This window comes from Opisthocomus hoazin, chromosome 5, assembly GCF_030867145.1.
Source record: "Opisthocomus hoazin isolate bOpiHoa1 chromosome 5, bOpiHoa1.hap1, whole genome shotgun sequence".
Classification (NCBI taxonomy): Eukaryota; Metazoa; Chordata; class Aves; order Opisthocomiformes; family Opisthocomidae; genus Opisthocomus; species Opisthocomus hoazin.
In genome coordinates, this window is record NC_134418.1 from 21,455,618 (window position 1) to 21,474,868 (window position 19,251).

The 19,251-nt window shown below is 41.3% G+C and overlaps 1 long non-coding RNA gene across 1 annotated transcript; it reads left to right on the forward strand.

Moving 5' to 3' along the window:
• The first annotated feature begins 3,132 nt into the window (after positions 1 to 3,132).
• On the forward strand, positions 3,133 to 18,167 carry LOC142361539 (uncharacterized). The gene is made up of 3 exons (XR_012764157.1): positions 3,133 to 3,197; positions 15,939 to 16,016; positions 17,891 to 18,167. It is a non-coding gene; the product is annotated as an uncharacterized LOC142361539 (long non-coding RNA).
• Positions 18,168 to 19,251: the final 1,084 nt, after the last annotated feature.

Consider the following 19,251-nt stretch of genomic DNA (forward strand, 5'->3'; position numbering starts at 1 on the left):
TGTTTGGCATTGCAAATATCAAATACTGGACTTGCTGTCTTTCTGTTGTTTTGAAATACATCATTTTTAAGTAACGTTTTGAAAGTAGACTTTTGAAGTTTTCGGACTTCTTGGGGGAGACCGTTATAAACAAAGCTGTTCAGTTTTGAGAGCAACTTCTTACTTTTTCCCTTCCTTGCCAACCTCCTTGAAAGCTGCTTGCTGTTCAGCGTTCTCATCTGACAGATGCTAACAGTTGAAGGCACAATGAAGCTGTGGGACAGGAGGGACAGAAATGCCTGTTGATAAGTGCTGTGGGTTTTCTGTGTAGGGCAGTTACTCTTGGTGAGAAATCGCTGCTACAACAGAACCCACTCAGCTTAAGCCCGGCCTTGTGTTCTTCCAGGAAACTTTTGCTTCTGATCTAACTTTAAGAAATGTCACACTAGAGTGCTTGAAAACAATTGTTTTGCTGTGCTTTCTGCTAAGTAGTTTTAGTCCCTGGGCATACAGAAATCTGATGTGTCCTGCCCGTAATTGTTCCTAAATTTGTGTTAATAGCAGGTGTGTCCGTGCCACAGGGACATGTCCTTCAGAAATCTCCCTGAGGTTATTCTGTGCATCTTTCTAGTCCAGTCTTGGGTATATTTCAGTCAATGGGAGTTTTGTTTCTGGCTTGGAGAAGTGCATTTGCACTTTCTGCATTTCACAGTGACACCATACGAATGCACCAGTTTAGGTCAGTGCTTCTGAATGCGTTGCTGATTCCTTCTGTCCAAGTTACTTTTATTTTGGTATCAGATTTCTGGAATAATAAATGTGTCAGTAATGTGTTTATGCACCTGTTTTCAGAAGGGTAATAGGAAATACTCGATCTAGGAGTTTTTCAGGATTTTGGTGGGGTCTGGACATCATGATCTCACATGCCACTTTGATCTCTTCTTCATCTTTTTTTTATGCTAACTGAAGGCTCATTCAACCCTTTTCTGCTGTGAGTTCTTATTCTTTCTTGGTAGTTTTGTAGTCAAAGGAACTTTTATATTCTCAGCAAGTGTGCATGCAGTCCACTCTTTGTAATACTAATCTTTAAGTCTCTAAAAATCATTCACTGCTGCCTCTTTTTTAATATATACTTGTTTTTTTTGTGTCATTTCTAGTTTTGTAAAGATCTTGGGCAGCTTTTCTTTCATTTTCTGCTGTGCACCTTGTGTAATCCCTTTTCCAGACCTTTTCTGGTCTGTCCATGCCTTTCCTGCCTGATCTCCAGGACTTGAAAACTCGCCACAGTGCGGAGTTTCTGCTTCAGTCTCTCACCATTTGGTGCTGGTTTGCTTCACAGCCTGGGCGTGCTGTGGTGCCATTGCCTCCCATTTATGCGGCTCTCATTGCACACTCGCACCTGCCTTCATAAACAGCCTCTTCAGCTGCTCAGGAGGGCAGGAGCTGGATGGAGAGAAATAGTGAACAAAAGCTTGCTTTAGTTAACTGTTTCTTTTTGCAGAGGGGACAAGGGATGTGTATTTTTGTAATAATACCTACAGATGGTCCTAATGCTGCTTGGCTTTGAAAAACCTACTTAAAAAAACCTTACACCTGTATGTAAACCTTGACAGAATGGGAAAGCCATCTATGTAAGTACTTAAGTTCTTCAGTAAGTTTCTGTGGCCTGTGTTAGTATCTGTAGTCAGAGTTAGCTCATGTGTCTTGTTACAGACTGCAGTAATATCTGAGGAGATCTCTTTTGCTACCTTAAACTAGCTGTTGCTCTTGGAGTTTTGACACTAATTTCTTGCTCCACAAGCTGGTTTAGGGGAAGGGCTGGCTTAGCTTGTGCCATGGAGCAATGGTAGTGGTCTAAGAAGGACATTTTGGAGAGTGGAAGGAACACTTCGCCATTAATCACTTCATAATAACCAGTAAGGACAATGCATGTGAATGAGGAGAGAGGATGAAAGGAGTTGTCACAGGGTGAGTTTTCAAGGAAGGAGATGAAAAAATGACATAGAGATGTCTATAGAGAATGTCACTGTGGAGGAATTCTAAGAAACAAAACCACACCACCTCTGAAAGATAAGAAATGCCACTTGTAGGTGAATAAAAAGCATTTAATTGTACCTTTAGGTTAAGTAATAGAGCTGCTAGCAAGTCAGTCTGAAGACCATTGGTGCCATCAAAGTCCAGAGTTGAAGTAAGTTGTAATGGGATATAAATGTAGTGTGGGTGTTCCGGCATTCTTTCCCCAGGGGGTATTGTACAGCTGCTGCTCCTGGCTGGCTGTTTTGCAGCTCTGCTGGCAGCGATGTGCAAGCTGTATAATCATGCCTGCTCCTGTGAAACAGAAGACCTTGGGTGGTTTTATGCAGCTCTCACACTTAACCTAAAGAATAAAGTAAAGAATGCTATCAGGTTTAGTTCTTACAGTTCTCACCAGGAGGCCTGCCTCCTAGAATAAGCCTGTTCTTACTAAGAGAAAAAGAAAAGAACTTCTTAGGGCCTAGTATAGGAAATAAAAGACTATTTTCAAATCCACACTCTTACTGTCACACAAAATGAATTCCACCTCATGTCAGTAGAGCTGTTTCATGTTGGATCTGCTGTTGGAATTCTCTTAGTATGTCATTGAGTCTGTTCTGCTTTGAACAACCTGGTTATTATTTGTTTGACTGAAAAATGTTTGATCCTACAGTCTGGAGATTAGGGTACGTGCTAGCCACTGGAGAAAGTGAGGTTCAAGGCCTTCTTCCAAAGTGACCAGAAAATCGGTTTTGAAAAAACCCCCCTTTTTCTCACCCCAGTGATTATTTTACAGATTTAGAGGCGCAATCATTTTTCCCTGTACATTTTTTCTTAGTTATTAAAAGAAAATCTTCAGAGATTGATTCTGCTTCTTGTAATTCTCAAGAGAATTCATACATAAATTCTGTAATGAAGACTTGCCTTCAGGTGCACTGAAAATCATCCCTTAAACAGCCACTACAGATAAGACCCACAGGGGCAAAGGTGAGGAATTTGTTCATCTGGTCATGTATTTATTTTACACTGCTGAGGTAATCTACGGTTTCCTGAGGACAGCACAAAGACCAGTGCTTTCAAATGTTGCAATAATCTGAAGAACAATAAACTTTATCTTTCCGTATTTTGAATTAACCGTGTTCCCTTCATAGTGGAATCCTACTAGACCAGAAGCAAACTACTTGGAGATGCACATCCAGGTTCTTGTGAGTATGTGGGTGTGAGGGTGTGACTGAATGAAATCAGTTTTGTTTCTAAATGAAATCAGCTTCCCTTTTTACACTACCTGTCTTTATGCTCTGCCTGTGTTGCTGCTGCAGTGTTGATTACAGATGAAGTAATGGCAATGAGGATGGATGGATGGATGTAGCCAGGTGTGTTTTAAAGATTGAAAGGGTGGACGCGGTCTAAAGAGCACGAAGGGAAAGTGGAGAGCACAGACTGGATGCAAAGATTTTCAGCAAAGTGTCCAATGGGATCATTTTGGAAGACTTAAAATACCAGTCCAGAGTTTAGGGGTATGTTGATTTATCTGTGGCATCTATTAATCATCTTGATGTTTGAATGCAGCTTAGAAGCAAATTGCTCTGGGCCAAATTCCACCTTTGATTTTCCCTGTAAAAGGTCACTGGAAGCTCCTGGACACAATTCAAAGCAGAAAATAAATTCTTACTATGTTTATGGCCACAGTTAGATCTGACCTGGTTCTTGGTCTAGTTTCTCACCAGAATTTATGGCAGAGATTGGACATATTGAGGTCATGCGGTGTCAGTGATACTGTGACTGACAACGAATAGATAAAAAGTGTTCATCGTACTTGGTATCAATGTCCAGACTACTGTAAAAAAAGATATAAACTAGCAGAGGTGAGTACTTCATACGAGTTTTAAAAGATACTGGTGTTGCTAAAACAGTGCTTGACAAGTAACAAGTCACCAAGCCTTTCAGTTCCACAACCACGTTTCACTTCTACCTATTTTCTAAATTGAAGCTCCCTGCTTAGCAGGTGAGTCTGAGGGTTGATCTCTGCCTTCTAATAAAAGCAGCCACTACTCTGCAGTCAGAAGTGACTGTATGACTGGGCTTTCAACTTTCAGTTACTTCACACCTAGATGACTTTCTTCCTTACACATTTTGAATATTATTTCAGCTGCAGGGAGAGCTACAATGCTAGGTGTGCTGTGCTTCCAGAGAAGAAGATATGGGAGATTCACGTTCATGGACTTTTGGTGGTCCATAAATACATGGCTAATCACAATGTGTCTTGGTTTTCTCCCTTTTCCTGCCTGTTAAATTATAAAATACTTTTAAAAATAGAATGAATACTTTTTGATGTGAAGAATCCCTGTGGTTAACAGAAGTACTGGAATGATCACATGTCAAGTAACGGATGTCATGTCCTCTTATAAAGATGTAGTCTGTATTTTGGAAAAGTTTGAAGCTACTGAAGGTTGAGAGAAAGTAGGATCTGATTTAAATCAAGGGGTCTGGTGGCTCACTCGGCGAGAATGACACTCTGAGAGTTGGTTTGAGTTGGTGTTCAGGGAAGCGACAGATTGAGATAAACGAAGTGTAAGGGGTTTTAGACAAATTGCAGCTGGAGAAGAGTGAAGAGACACTCCGAGAGTTGGTTTGAGTTGGTGTTCGGGGAAGCGACAGACTGAGATAACCAGTGTAAGGGGTTTTAGACAAATTGCAGCTGGAGAAGAGTGAAGACACACTCTGCCGCCTCTTTCCTGTCTCTTCAGTTTGTCTCATCTTTGTCGATGTCCTGGTTTTGGCTGGCATAGAGTTAATTTTCCTCCTAGTAGCTGCTGTGGTTTGGATTTAGTAGAAAAAGCATGTTGGTAACACTGATGTTTTCAGTTGTAGCTATGAAATCAAGGACTTTTTCCAGTCTCCCATGTTTGGCTGATGAGCAGATGTGCAGGAGCTGGGAGGGAGCATAGCCAGCCAGCCAGCCCGCCCAAGATGGCCCATGGAAATATTCCATACCATAGACGTCATGATTAGTTTATTAATGGGGGTTGGCTGGGCAGCAGGAATGCTTTTTTCAATCCTCTCTTTTCCAGGAGTTCAAACTTTTCTGGAAGTTTGGTCTTTTTCTGTGAGTTTGGTGAATTATGCAAAATTTGCGAATCTGGCAAAATCCATGATGTTCGTGAGCTCTGTGAAACCCATGGGTTCCAAGATCACTGTTTGGGGAGTGTCTACGCAACTGGTCATCGGGCAGCGAGAAAAAGATTGTTTTGTGTATAGCTTGCTTTGTATATTCAGTAGTAGTAGTAGAGTAGTAGTATTGGTATTAGTATTTCCTTTGTTGCCTTCTTAAATTGTCTTTGCCTCAACCCAGGAGTTTCCCCTTTTGCCCATTTCTCTTCCCCATTGCACTGGGAGAAAGGGGAGGGGGAGCGAGCGGATGTCTGGTGCTTGATTGCTGGCTGCCAGGTTAAACCACGACAGTAGTTTACTGGCAATTCCTTGACCTGAAGCTTGATCATTCAATACTGAGTGATGGAGAGACCTTATCTGTCATGGTCAAGTATCATGACATATTACTGGCATGATCTCAGCTCTAGCTAAAGTCCTGTGCCACCCTGTCCTTAACCCAGCACAACTGATCCAGGGTCAGCCTTTGGTTCTGCGGTCCTGATCGAAGCAGATCTGCTTCCCTCCGCTCCCCCTGCTAGCTTATTGTGCTGAGCAGCTACACGAGCAGAGCTTAGAACAGGTCAGTGAACATCCGCATCGGATTCACTTCACAACATTGACATCAGCAGAAATCCGGAAGTCTTTACAGTCAATAAGAGTCAAAGAAGAGAAGTAAACAAATACAAGAAAAATGTTTACAATTTGTTGAAATAAATAGCATTAACAGAAGCACCAATTATACGTTTTGTAGAAGAAAATCCCTCAGGAGCTCCGACTACAGAAGCTGTCTCTTACCGGAGGGAAGCTGTGCCAGAGGCCCTGTAGGCACGTTGGAATTGAGTTGTCTCAAAGTGAACCAAGGCAGAACTTAAAGTGTATTTCTGCTAGTTATGATTTGGGGAGGTGATTATTATGATTATTATAAATTATTATGATTTGGGTCCTGAACAAATGTAGGTTAAATTTACAGCTTCCATTTTCCCACAATGTTTACAGACTTTTTTTTATTTTTTCTGTATAACAACGAGAGACTTTCAGATTTAAGGTTCTGTAACAGACCCAAACTTCCCTTCTAGTTTTTCTGCTTGCGTTAGAGATTACATATACTTTTTATTCCGTAACATCCCTCAGACATGCTAACGTGTGTGCTCACGACAACAGCATATATGGCTCAGCTATTGCTGCCTTGCGTTTGTAATCGGAGTCAAATTGGACTTCCAAGTGGGATTGTCTGACCTGTAGTGAGCCACTTTCAGTTAGAAACTGCAAGGCCAATTTAGTGTGCTGTGGTTGTGTCCCCTTTCTCCTACACAAAGTGTATACACAGAGTATAGTGTGTGGGAACAATAGTTCTCAGTGCAGTCATCTGGCTGGAAGTGGCATTGCTTGCTCGTTAGGCGATGCCATGTTCCACCTTGTGCAAGGTGGAGCCTATTTTAAATGAACGACTTGTATTCTTCAGTCTGCATTTGTCTTGTCCCTCTGCGGTTCACCATATACAGTGTGGTCCTAAGCTCTGGTTCATGGGTGGGACTTTGCTGTAGCTGCAGCTAAACTGCTGTCCTCTGCCCCGCAGCTCCAAAGTTGTGCTAGTGACAGCCTGGACTCACAAGGAAGCTGTGTAATATTTTGATCATGTGAGAAGCTGCTGGTCACTCTTGGTGAATGAAGTAGCTCACTTGCATCCATCTGCAAATGCTTTTAACAGAAAACTGTCTTCACTGCTCTTATTCTCTCTCTCAGGCTGGGTTCCTTCCACAACTTGAGACTGAACACATGCTTCTCTTTCTGCACACTCTGTACCCTGGGGAGATAGCCAAAGTCTGTTTTCAAGTGATGATATTTTAAAACAAGCTCTGGGGTTGACATCGGAGGAAGGTTTAAATCTGGAAACTGTACTTGCCTCCCTTCCACAGGGCTTCAAGAAGAACATGCAAGTTCAGGCTGAATCAGCTTGACTTGTGCAAAATCGGCACTTGATGGGCGTTCTGCGAGGTCCAGACTCATGCCCTGATTTCAGTCTTACCAGTTATGACAATATTTTTTCTTCCCTTTGGATGTCATGTGGTTTTGACTATCTTAGGATGCTTGAAGTACAGAATGAGAGCAACTTTACTTTATGGAGCTGTTCTGTGAATGTTGGGGGGGAGGGGTTGGTCAGAGGTTATTTTGGTGGTTTGGTTCTTTTTTAAACTCAAATCACTTTTTATTGGCCATTATAGTTTCATTTGTGATCTAAGTCTATGGATTTATAGCATGTGTGTTTTATCAGGTAGTTTAATGACTTCGTTTTGAAATCTGGTATAAAAGAGGTGAGTAAGTTCAAAGCTCTGACAGTCCTTCAAAGGGATTCGGGGGGCATTTTATAGCAAACTGCTGTGACTGTCTCGGAAATGAAGAATGACTGGACTGAGACAGGAGTTGAACAAGAGACTTCTAGGTGCTACATAGAACATCACTGGTGTTGTAAGGAGATAGCGTTTTTTCCTGAGTCCTCACTAAGGGTGGGACATACATTTGCCTTGGTAACTACATTTCCAAGCTCTGCATTGTTGCCCTCTTGTTTGTTACCATCGCTTCTGGGATGGATTTTGTGACTTTTTCTTAGCTGATCTATGGCAAAGTCAGTGTTGCTTATACCACTTTCTATCCAACGTAAGCTGATCCAGGTGAGTTTGCTCACAAGAACTTTTCTGCTGCCTGGGATTGAAAAATAGCAGTAAGTGTGCAAGGAAGACGACCTCTGCTCGATTTAGATTCCCAAGAGGATACCAGCCCAGGCACTAAAATAAAGCTTTGTCATGGTATTATGTCACTAAGGTGTCAGCGCTGGGATGTGATGTCAGTTGAGATTGTTTCCTGAAGCGCCCTCTCCCAAGAGAGAGTTTTGTTTTAAATTCAGTCTCTGCCAAATATAGTTTGAGTTACTAGCGTTGTGTGTCAGCGCTTCAGCAATATCTGAAAATACCATCGCTCTGCGTCATGCCGAGGTCGGGAAGTGCTAAGATCTGTTTTGCAGGATAAGAAACAACTGGAGCAGGACGTGGATCGTGCCATACGTTACCTTCCTTGTCTTCCATTCTTCCAACCACTGCTTTGATGCAGCAGACTTCTGCAGTGAAAGTCTGCTGCTCCAGCCAGCTCTTGCTATGAGGTGGGGATTTGCCTTCCCTAAGGACCTGGGATTTGAACATAGGGAAACAGCAGTGGTGGAAACCCTGTATTAGTTTCTTCCACTAGGGCACTGGGTTGCTGTCTTCTGGTCAAATTTTTGGAGACTGCTTCCACTGTGTCTGTCACAACCTTATTTAATCCTAACACAAACTTAATAGTTACTTACAGTGGGTGTTTCTGAATATCGCACATCATTATTGTTAATGCTTGAGATCAGGACCCGTGATTTTTTTTGTTTGTTTTAGAGAAGGAAAACCCTTCATTCATTTAAAATCCCAGTACTCCTCCTACATATCTGGAAGCCCTCTGAAAATGTGGGGCTGACACAAGGTGCTGTAGCTCCATGATAGTTAGAGGTCTGTTTTGGGATGGGAGGCAATGTATTAGTCACAGTTAGCCAGCAAAAATTTCAGACACTGACTTTGAAAAGTATTCAGTGTTGTAGAAGGCTGTGTAAGCTGCATAGGTGACACTCTTGTTTCAACTTTGTTCACTAGTTCTGTAGAAAAATAGAGAAAATGTCATATGGGAAAACGAAGTAAACAGTAGATTTCTCAGCTAACTTAAACTTTAGGTTACAGGTAAAACTCGGTTCTGATTTTTTTTCTGCGTACTCCATACTCATGTTCTCCCATTTTAACCCATGCAGTACTAAGGCCGTGCCTATATAGCTATATCCTTGACAAAACTCTTAATTTAATGCTTTATTTTAAACACTTGCAGTTCTGTAACAGGTGATTTTGAAGGAGCTTGTTGTTAATTTGAGGGAGACTGCATTTGTTTTTCAGAGGACTTCATATTGAGTCAGAATTTTGGGTTATTTTAAGTATAATTATTTCCATGATCTTTTTTTTCTTGGTTTACGGAAGTGTTTTAAATAAAAAGGGAAATATTTGATAGTGCCAATTAGACCAAGGGGGGGAGGGGGAGGGGAAGTATTTTTCTTGCTAGTAGGCTTTCCAAGTGTTACTTTAAAACATTTTTCCAGAGTTGAGAAATTCTCTAAAAATAGTTTTGTTTAGTCAAAGCAGGAAACAATTTGGAAGCGTTCAGAAAGATAGATAAGGGAGAACATCTATGAGAAATGAAAGCGAGTACAAAGTCTCTCTTCCTACACAGGCGTTATCTACATCATGGTCAAAGAGGTTTTTTTCCAAGTGTTGCGATCCTCCCAGTGTCTTTCATTTCGCATTGCAATACCTAATTATGGGACTGCTTTTAGACATTTATTGAAATAAATATGTAAGGGAGGCACTATTTCTGTTACTCATTGCTGGAAGTTGCTTCATTGTTTGCATGGAATTTACCTAGCATTTGCTCAGTAATGCAAACGTTTGGGCAAATATTCATCATTTCAAATAACTCAAAATAATTTAGCTAATAGAAGAAAAACTCTTACCAGAAGTGATTCTTCTCCAGAGCTTGCAGGAAGGAGTGCTGCAGATCCTTGAAACGCAGTATCCGAGTTCTGTGATCTCTGACATTACCTATGTGGCAGAGGCCTGCTGGAGAATGGAACGAGTGAACAAAGTCCTTTGTGTTTGTTCTTCCACGCTTTGGACAATCAGCTGTTCGGTTTCAGGAAGAGCAGTTCCTCTCACACTATGTATTCAAATACATGTGTTTGAAGTTGTCATCATTTCATAGAATAGAAAACACAGGCCATCACAAAGACAAGATAGATAGAAAAACTGTTTTTCTAATCAGGAAAATGCCATTTGACCTGATATTGAGGTAGGGAAGGAAAAGAAAAAGCCCATATGTATGTATGTATCAAATGTGTGTCAAATTTTCACTTTTATTGAAAAAATAAACCCAGCTTTGTCACTTGAGGAAAAAAAAAGCAAACCAAGAAAACTATTTTAGTACTTTCCTGTAGCTAACAAAATATTTATCTATCTTGTCTGTATGTTACCAAGCATACACCAGACAAAGGGTCAGACACAAGGCACGGTACATATCGTTTCTTGTTTTCTGCATATCCCCATAAACTTTAACAGTGGATTGTTTTTCACAACATGAATTTTCTGGGTGCTCTCGATGGAGGGGAAATATTTGGTGGATACCGACTGAGAGGTTGTTTCTACTAGAATGGGTAGGATATAAGACGGTCCACAGCTGGAGTGGATAAAGAATCCAAAAGGGTCAGTCATGAGTAATTTGGGAAGAGCATGGAGAGTGGGAGGTGAGCGTGGGAGGAAATGGGAGAGACATAGGTGGAGACAATATTGGGCAAAGCTGATGACATGAGACCTTGTGCCTTGAAAATGGGAGCCAATGAAAACTTCTAGAGCAGCCCTAACGTGGCAGATGGACATTTTGTGTCAGAGCACTTTGGTTCCAGTATAGAGTGTACCCAGAGAGCAACTTCCTTGGCCTGGGCTTTAATTATATTATTAATGTATTACCTGACGTACATCAGCAGGTAACTCTCAGTGTGGGAAGGGAGGAGATGGGATCAAGGGGCCAAAAGGTCCCTTCCACTCCTCTGTGTGCGTGTAGCACCTGCAGTATCACTTTCTGTAGGCTTTCTGGAGTGTTATATAGCACATGCCTTGTTCCAGCCATGGCAGGCATTGCTTGGGAGTTCACAGCCAGGATTTTTGCAGGCAGTCTCATTGGCTTCAAAATGAGAGAGGTGCCCAGGTACCCTGGGAGCTGGGCTGGGGCTCTGGAGGCACTGGGACCAAGAGCTGCCATGCTGTGAAACGCATTGGCTGAGCAGAGTCTCACCAAGTGAAAATTTTCTTTAGGAAAAATTTCTTTACTGAAAGAGTGGTCAGGCACTGGAACAGGCTGCCCAGGGAAGTGGTGGAGCCACCACCCCTGGAGGTGTTCAAAAAACATGTAGATGTGGCGCTTCATGACATGGTTTAGCAGGCATGGTGGTGTTGGGTTGGCAGTTGGACTTGATGATCCTAGAGGTATTTTCCAACCTTAATGATTCTATGATTCTATGATTTCCACATATAAAAATCACAATATTTAAAAAAAAAAAAAGAAAAAAAGTTCAGTACATTTCTTTAGCAAACTTCCATCAAGCAGGAGGTCCAAACACATTGCTGTTCTTATCACTGTTGATACAAATTTGTCAGCAATTCTGCAGAATTTATTTATCTAATGGAATGTGTCAGCCCTTGCTAAGGTGCACCATTTGCTGTACAGGCGTGGTAGGCATATTAAAGGAGTGCAAAGTTGCCCTGCATCTAAAAATAGAAGTTTCTGGCAGAAAGCAAATGGAAATCTGAGTCATACATTTTTATTTGAAGGAAATTAACTGTAAATCAGATCTGGACATAAGAAAGGATTTGTCTTAAAATTAACACCAGGTTTCTATTTGAAGGAGTGTATCTGCAAATCATGTCTGGACATAATGAAAGGTTTCTTTTGATAGTGTTGTAGGCAAATACTGATAATACCAATGCAATGCCAAATATGTAATGCCTCTTTGTAAAAATCTAACTGAAGTTTCTTACCTATCTGGAAAAATGTGAATTAAAATAGAACACACCTTTCTGGTGTCTCCCAATACCTGCTCAGACTGTTCTGTGTGCTGATAAGGCTATCTGTGATTAGCTCTGGGTAACTCATAGGCAGGCTGGGCTGTGCTTTAAAATTCCTGTGCTGCATCTCAATTAAAAAAGAAAATCTAGACAGTCATGCTTGTTGTAGTACATGCAGTGACTTAACGTAGTCTTGCTTAGTGCCAATCTGTAAACGCCTAACGGCCAAGTGAAATGCCTGCGTTCCTTTAAATATCTGGACCGATGTGTACGGATCCACGAACAAGATACAGCATAGTGGTGGGAGAGTGTGGTTTTATACAAATAAGCTACTGGCTGATGAGTGCCTGCACACTGATTTGGTAGCGCATGTACGGTGGCTAACGTCAGTGGTAGTGGAGTCAGCTCACTGGCACCGTGTAATAAGGGCATGCTCATGGGCAGTTTTTGTGAAATGCTAGTGTGCCATAAATCCACACCCTACCCTAGCTTACAGTGACTCATTTAGGTAGTCGTGTCTTCATATCTTTCTGTCAAGTAGAGTTGTTTTTGGTAAAAGAACATCCTAAGCCTTCTTTTTAATACAATTCTAATGAGCGTACAGAGAGTATATGCAGAAAAAATGCTCAGGTTTTGTTGGATGATGTAAATCTACACTGGTTCTAGTTATTCCTGGGTTCACCAGAACGAACTGGATGTTTCGTGTGTCTGAGAGAGGTTCTGCACACCAGGCAGGTACCTTTGAAAATCTGGGCTTCAGTCAGGAATGTTTTCCTGGGAGTGGGACTGAAGCATTTGGGCACATGCTCCTGTTGTTATGAGCTCATCTGAAATGTAGGTGGACCTGATGCATGCTGACAACAGATTGATGTAGATTTTGGTGAAAGGCATGATTTTTATTTTTACTGCCTCTGGATAAAAACTTGCCGGCCTTCAACCTGCTTGCTGCAGTGACTCTGCACACATTGTAGGGCTGGTCTGTGTAGGTAGAGTGGCTATTTATCAAGAATTTCTAGATACTTGATAGCCCCGTGGAAGCAGCAGTTGCCTAACATCCAGAAAACACAGAAAAATGACCAAATAAAATACCTAGAGGGGAAGAAGAGGGTCTGTGTGGGAAGAAACCCTCAGAAGTTTGGTGGTGCTACTTCCTGACTGCTGGAAAACCTGCGTGTTTTAGTACAGAAAGCACTACAATTTTTTTAAAGGTCCAGGTGTTTGACACATTCATTACTTTCTCAAAGCCAAACTTTGTACCAGGGGACAGAAACCATGGAGGCTTTTGATACTGTCCTTTTCCTTTATGTCATTTCTAGTTCAGCTGAAGACGATATTTGTGACTTGTGATTTCTGATTAAACCTGTACTTTCCCATTTCTGACTATATGTGATGTGATAGTATGGGAATATGGAACATGGAAACCATGCCTTCTTGGCTGGTCCTTCAGTTGTTAGACCCAGCTAGGAATAGATCTGGGATGGCTGAGAGTGTGAGAGCCCAACTGGAGAAAAAGGACAGAAACATTTTTCTCTTTGAGTAGATGAAGTTGTTTAAGAAGCCGTGAGACCCACCCTGTCGTGTGAAACAGAAGAGGGGGAAAATGGAGGAATTATGTTGTGAAGTTTGATTTCAGAAGCCTTCTTTGGGTTCACTGTGCTACTGGGGAAACTAGGAGCTGGGGGAGCATGTAGCTGGAGTGACTCTAGGCCTTAAGAAGCCAGCTCTACCCATTGCTTTGACTGCTTGCACATTTTGACTGAACAAAATTGCTTTTTCCTTCCCCCCTACGTGTCCAGTCTGCCTTCAGTGTGTATATTTAGCACTGTAAGTTCAAAGTGATCTCTTTATAGTAATTGCTTAAAAGTTGGTTTCTAAAAATACTCCACCTAGTCAAGTTGTTTGCAATAATAAGAATAGAGAGCAACTGCAGAAAGTGAGAACACAGATTAGGTGAGTTTGTTTTTAAATTAAATGAGTGGAAAATATTTGCAGGATTCATTGTTCTCTAACAGTAAAAGCTGCTATTGAATTCCTGTTTGTCTTCATCTTAAGTAAACATGCATTTCTGGGAGCCTTCAAGCAATGTTTTTCTTGATATCAGACATGCATTTCAAATGCCGGTGTCTTCTGCTTAATGACCTGCCGGAGGCCTCGTTACACTTTCCCTATTGACCTAATGGTTGTGTTTGGGATTTTTTTGATACAAAGGTGTGTAGGTCAGCCAGTGTCAGTCATCTTGTCCCATGCTTTGACCATTTGGAGTTCATCCAAAAAGTGCTTTGATGAGATACACTTTGCTTACCAATAACTTCATTTGGCCTACTTAAATCTGTACTGTCTTCATTTGCGCAGCTGTGGCTGTATTATTGGCACTTCAGAAATACAGGTTTAATCCTCCTTTACTGGTTGTCCTAAAATGACTCTTTAGTATACCAACCTATCATGATCGGTGGTTGTGGTGGCAGTTTTGATACATCTGTGATGCTTTGGGAGGCAATATTTATAGGGAGAAACTGATATATTTTATCAGCCCAACAGATGTAGCTGGAAAAAAGCAGAGTCACTTTAAGGAAGAAAAGTGCTGCTTCAGTCTCTGAAAGTTTGTTTGTTACAACAAATGATTGGTTGAAAAACCCCCAAATACTACTTCTTTCTAAAAACTTGTTTGGCCTGCGTTTTGAAGAAATGGAACGGCCATCTTCTGAGGTCATTGTAATCTACTCCTTCACTCAAATTGTTGGTGTAACTGAAAGTGGGGTTTGTCTGAACTCATCAGATAAAGAGGGGAGACTGATTTTTACCTCTGTATGGATTCAGATGAAATAGCAGTGTTGCTGTGAATGTTTCATTAGCATCACGTTCCCTAAATTTGTGTCTGATTCAGTTGTTTGGTTGCTGTCTCAAGATGCTTTTCAGAAGATACCTGAAAGAATCTGAAGAACAGTAGTATACTACGTGCTAGCACAGATAAACTAGAGCTGGCGGGATGTGAGAGTCCAGCAATGAGAACAGAGACCCTACTCCTCCTGTCTTTTCTTGAGCAGGGCTTTACCTCCTAAGCCATGGAATGAGGTCTGCTCTTTTTTTCCTGAGCAATTGCTGTGTTTCCATGGCCTGTGTGAGCAGTGCTACCTTGGAGATAAGCGATGGTCAGGTGCAAAGAAAGGGAGACGAGCCAGTTTTCCTGTTGCAGAAATCCCACGATGCTGCGGCTTGCTCTTTCTCCTCATCTCATTCCCCTTAGGTTGCCGGGGTAGCTGGAAGAATAAAGCACCCTTCAGCTGCGTCTTTTTGCTGCCCCCAAAAAGAAAGGTTGGAAAAATAATGCTGGACTCATTCTGCCATCCTTTCCTGCCAGGATTAATGGACAGCATGTACTGAAAGGTAGTTTGGACCAAAGCAAATGGGAAACTGGTAGCTAAATATTGGTTAGACTGCTGACCCGTCACTCGGTACCAGAATGCCACTGAGTTTTGGAGTTAATATGTAAACTCATCCAGTACTAATCTCTGACTGTGGAGAAATGTGGTGTTTGGGGTGGACTAATGATTCTCTCAGTTAGAAATTCCTAAATAAAAATGTGAGCAGGCTTTCCATAATCAGCAAATCAGGAAATACAGGCTAATTGTGAGAACTGTTTCGAGGGGAAGGATTTGATTACTCATCATTCTAATAGCTTAAGGTGTTTTAAATAATTTTTAAATCTCTCTTAATTGCTTTCTAAACTTTTTAGGTTACTCTATTAATTTAGTCATCTTCTGTGTAAATATATTTCAAAATAAGGTGATTAAAGAAGCCTTTTCTTCCTTAGCTGATAGAAACAATAGGGGACCTCATCCTCCTTGTGAGACTTGTTTTGAAAACATCTAATAATTATAGGATGAATGAACAATTTATATTTCTTATTTATGATGCCTCATCTGGATTTGCCCTTGCCTGTGAAGTTTCATTTGGACCTAAATTAATTAGGTGACTCTAATTAAAGGAAGGCCTTTGATTTGAGAGCAAGAAAGCATGTTCACGTGGAGGCTGCACCCTCTTCTTTATCTGACAGCATCCTTGAATGTTAGCAGCATGTAATAATTAGGTGTGTCTAGTTGTGAATTGATTCATCTTCAGGTGGTCCCGGAGGAAGAGGTGGAGGATGACTGTTCTCCAGAGGAGGCTGCAGACAATAAGATGCACAGTGTTTCTTGAGTGAGTATCCTCAATTCCTGATACTTCCTTAGAAGATGTTAACTGCCAACATTGAAGTTCCTGAGCTCTGCAACATCCCTGAAGTGCAGACACAAAGGAGACAAAAGCTGCTAAAGTAAAAGGTAGGAGAGTGAGCAGAAACATAGCATGTGCATGAAGGTAATGTAGCTGTGTTGGAGAAGCAGACCAAAATTAATTCATCCTATAGAGGTAAACCCAAGATCTTTGGCACTCCAGTCAGCACAGCACTTGCGTCGCTTCCACCTGTTTTGTGTAGTTTACTCTGTGGGTTTCAGCAAGTGTATATATTTAGTTCCTCCTGTAACTGATAAAAGTAATCAGTGTCCTTTTTAGTATGGAGCCCCGAACACCACAAGTTTTATTGATTATTTGCTCTAGGAGTGATTTTCCAGAGTTAACAGTGCTCTTCAGCTCTGATTTTGGGTTGCAATCCACCTACATGTGGATGCAAGTGCATCCTGAAAAGAAGATGCTATTAATTATACAGAGTACTCAAAATACAAACTCATGTCTTTGGTTCCCTAGATCCTGTAATAGCATCCACAAGTGGCTAACCTTTCTTAGGGTGTTTTACCAACTTTCTGGTACGTGTCAAAAACAGACCTCCCAAGCACAAAACTGTTCAAATTCCTGTGTCTGGACTAATGCTCCATGATCTTCTCCTTACACCTGCTTTGAATTCAGCAGCTCTAGTACCAGAGAAAGAGTAGGGGCTTCAGGTGTGTAGGAGGGATGATGGCATGGTCCTACCTACAACACAGAAGAGCTTTGTTTCTGAAGAAGAGAGTGCTGCGAGGAAGAGGAGAATGAACAAATGAGAGCATTTTTTTTTTCTTTTTTCTGTTTTCTGGCTCTTTTGGGGAGGAAGCCACTATGCATAATCCCATACGTCGAGGTGTCAGTGTGAAGGAACTTGACTGGAGTGAGGGATGTCATAGGAAGGGAACTGAATTAGGAATTTGTGCTACTAGTTTCTGTTAGGTTTATTTGCTGTTACAAGGAATCTGCTGCTGGAGATACATGTCCTAACCCAGGAGTTTTCCTTGAAGGAAATTTTTTTAAATGGTTTATTCTGAAAACTTTCACAATACTGCCATAATTTAATAAATAAAAGCTGGAAAACTTCTTCACTGGAAGAGGATAGTTAAACGTGGAAAAATTCACAGATAATAAAAGGGTGTAGGATGAAGCCATGTGTCTAGGGTATCAGAATTTTTACCATTAAATGAGAAGATCAGACCCTAGAATAGAAGCTAAGTCCAATAATATCTTCTACATGAGTTCAGGGTTCAGTCTTCACATAATTTAGTGTGATGATAGGGTGCAGGAAATAGTTAACAATCATAAAGTAGAGATAGGGTGTCATCTAGGGAGTTTCCTCCTGCTCACAAAGGAAAATGAGCAACTTGTTTATCTTATTTTGAAGATGTTAACCCCAAACACAGTAAGGGAACACTGAAAGCTGACATAGAATTAGTTTTTTGTCAGTATTAAGGTCACTTATACTGAGAAGAATGTACTAAATGAAAACTACAGTTGTAATGCTAATTGCAAAATTGATAGAGGGAGGGGAAGATGGGACCCAACCTTCCTTCCTCCTCTAGCTTGCCTTAGAAAATTTCAGAACTTGGCCTATACCTGGCTGACATGTTGGTGCTGTAAAACTTGTATTCCTGGCTCCAGCTAATGAGGTACGTCTGGGAACCCTCAGGCAAGGGAGGCAAAATCATCGTGGAAGGTATACAGCTAAATATCAGCTGGAATGTGTTCCACACTTGTGATACTTTTGTTTTCAGTCTCCTAGCCTCACCTGAAATCTTCCTAAATAACCTTTTGTTTGTTTTGTCTTTAAGATCGTTTGGCACCATTGGGGACAAGGACTCTCGGGGTGATATCAACAAACTTTAGAGGCTGCAGATCTGGACTGAAAAAAAAAAAAGGGACATATTCAGACAACCCTTCGAGAAGGCCATGTCAGGTGAATGTAGGGAATGCGGGACCTGAGGTGGTTTTAGATCATAGCACGAAGGACAACACTGGGGCAGACCAAAAATGAATGCCCCTCCTGCAAGGGACAGACAGGAGAGTGACTCCACGTTGCTCTGGGGAAAACCTAAACCACCACACTGAGGGGCTTTGCACAAGGAAAGGCATTCTAAATGTTGGGGTGAGTAGGGGGGGGACAGGAGAGTCCATGAAGATAAGATAGGAAGAACAACTTGCAGTTTTACAGGGCATCCTGAAATAAGGAAAGCCTTCTTTGAGGGGAGTTCGTGATCCTCACCTGGTTTTGGCGTAAACATATCAGTGGAGGTTAGTGAGTAAATACTTTTTTATGGTTGCTATAGTTTCAGTCTGGTTTTGTCCTTCCTGAAAGATGACAAACTGGGTGTGCACCTATCAAGCTGTCTTTCACAAAGAACACTTGCACATGTATATGTAAGCATACGTGTGGCAAAAACAATTTGCTTCTCATCCAAAAAAATAAATCACTTTGTTGTCAATACTGTTCCTATTTGCCTGCCAGATATAAGTTATATATCCCAAGAATAACAGGAAAACTTGGTCCTCAGATTGTCATTGTGTGATCTTAAAAAAGGGTATTTTTTTTTTCCTAAATGCAAGTGAAATGGTTTCTTCTGCAAGTGGAACGGTTTTATGAAGTACCCGCTCTCTCAAGCACAAATAAGAGTTATTGGAATACAGGTCTGCAGTCAGCTGATATATTCAAAGGGGTCAGTCTTTATTGCTGATGTAAACTGATCTGAGAATAGGTTCTCACCAAGGTGCAGCCTCATCCTCTTCCCCCTGCACTGGCTGTATGTTCTTACCCTGTAGTTAGATCTTGATGGCTGCTGGTGGCCAGACCAGAAAGACAATCAACAAATTCATGAAGATAATGTCTAATTGTCTGGTTTCAGATGATCTCCTCCGAGCTCAGCTTCATCTTTGTTGACAAACAGCTATTTGGAAGTGCTTTCCTACCCTGATATCTGTATTTAATTCATTACCGCACTAAAGAAATCAGTAAACAGACTTGATTAATTATACTTTTCCATAGTTCTAATATTTGTCTAAGATTAAAATAATGAGAAAAGATGTTCCTTGTAGAAGTCAACTGTCTGGTGTTATCTCTTATGACAAACCAGCTCCTGAAATACACTTAATGAGTTGTACAGCTTCCTTAACCAGGCTAGATGAATCATTAGATAAT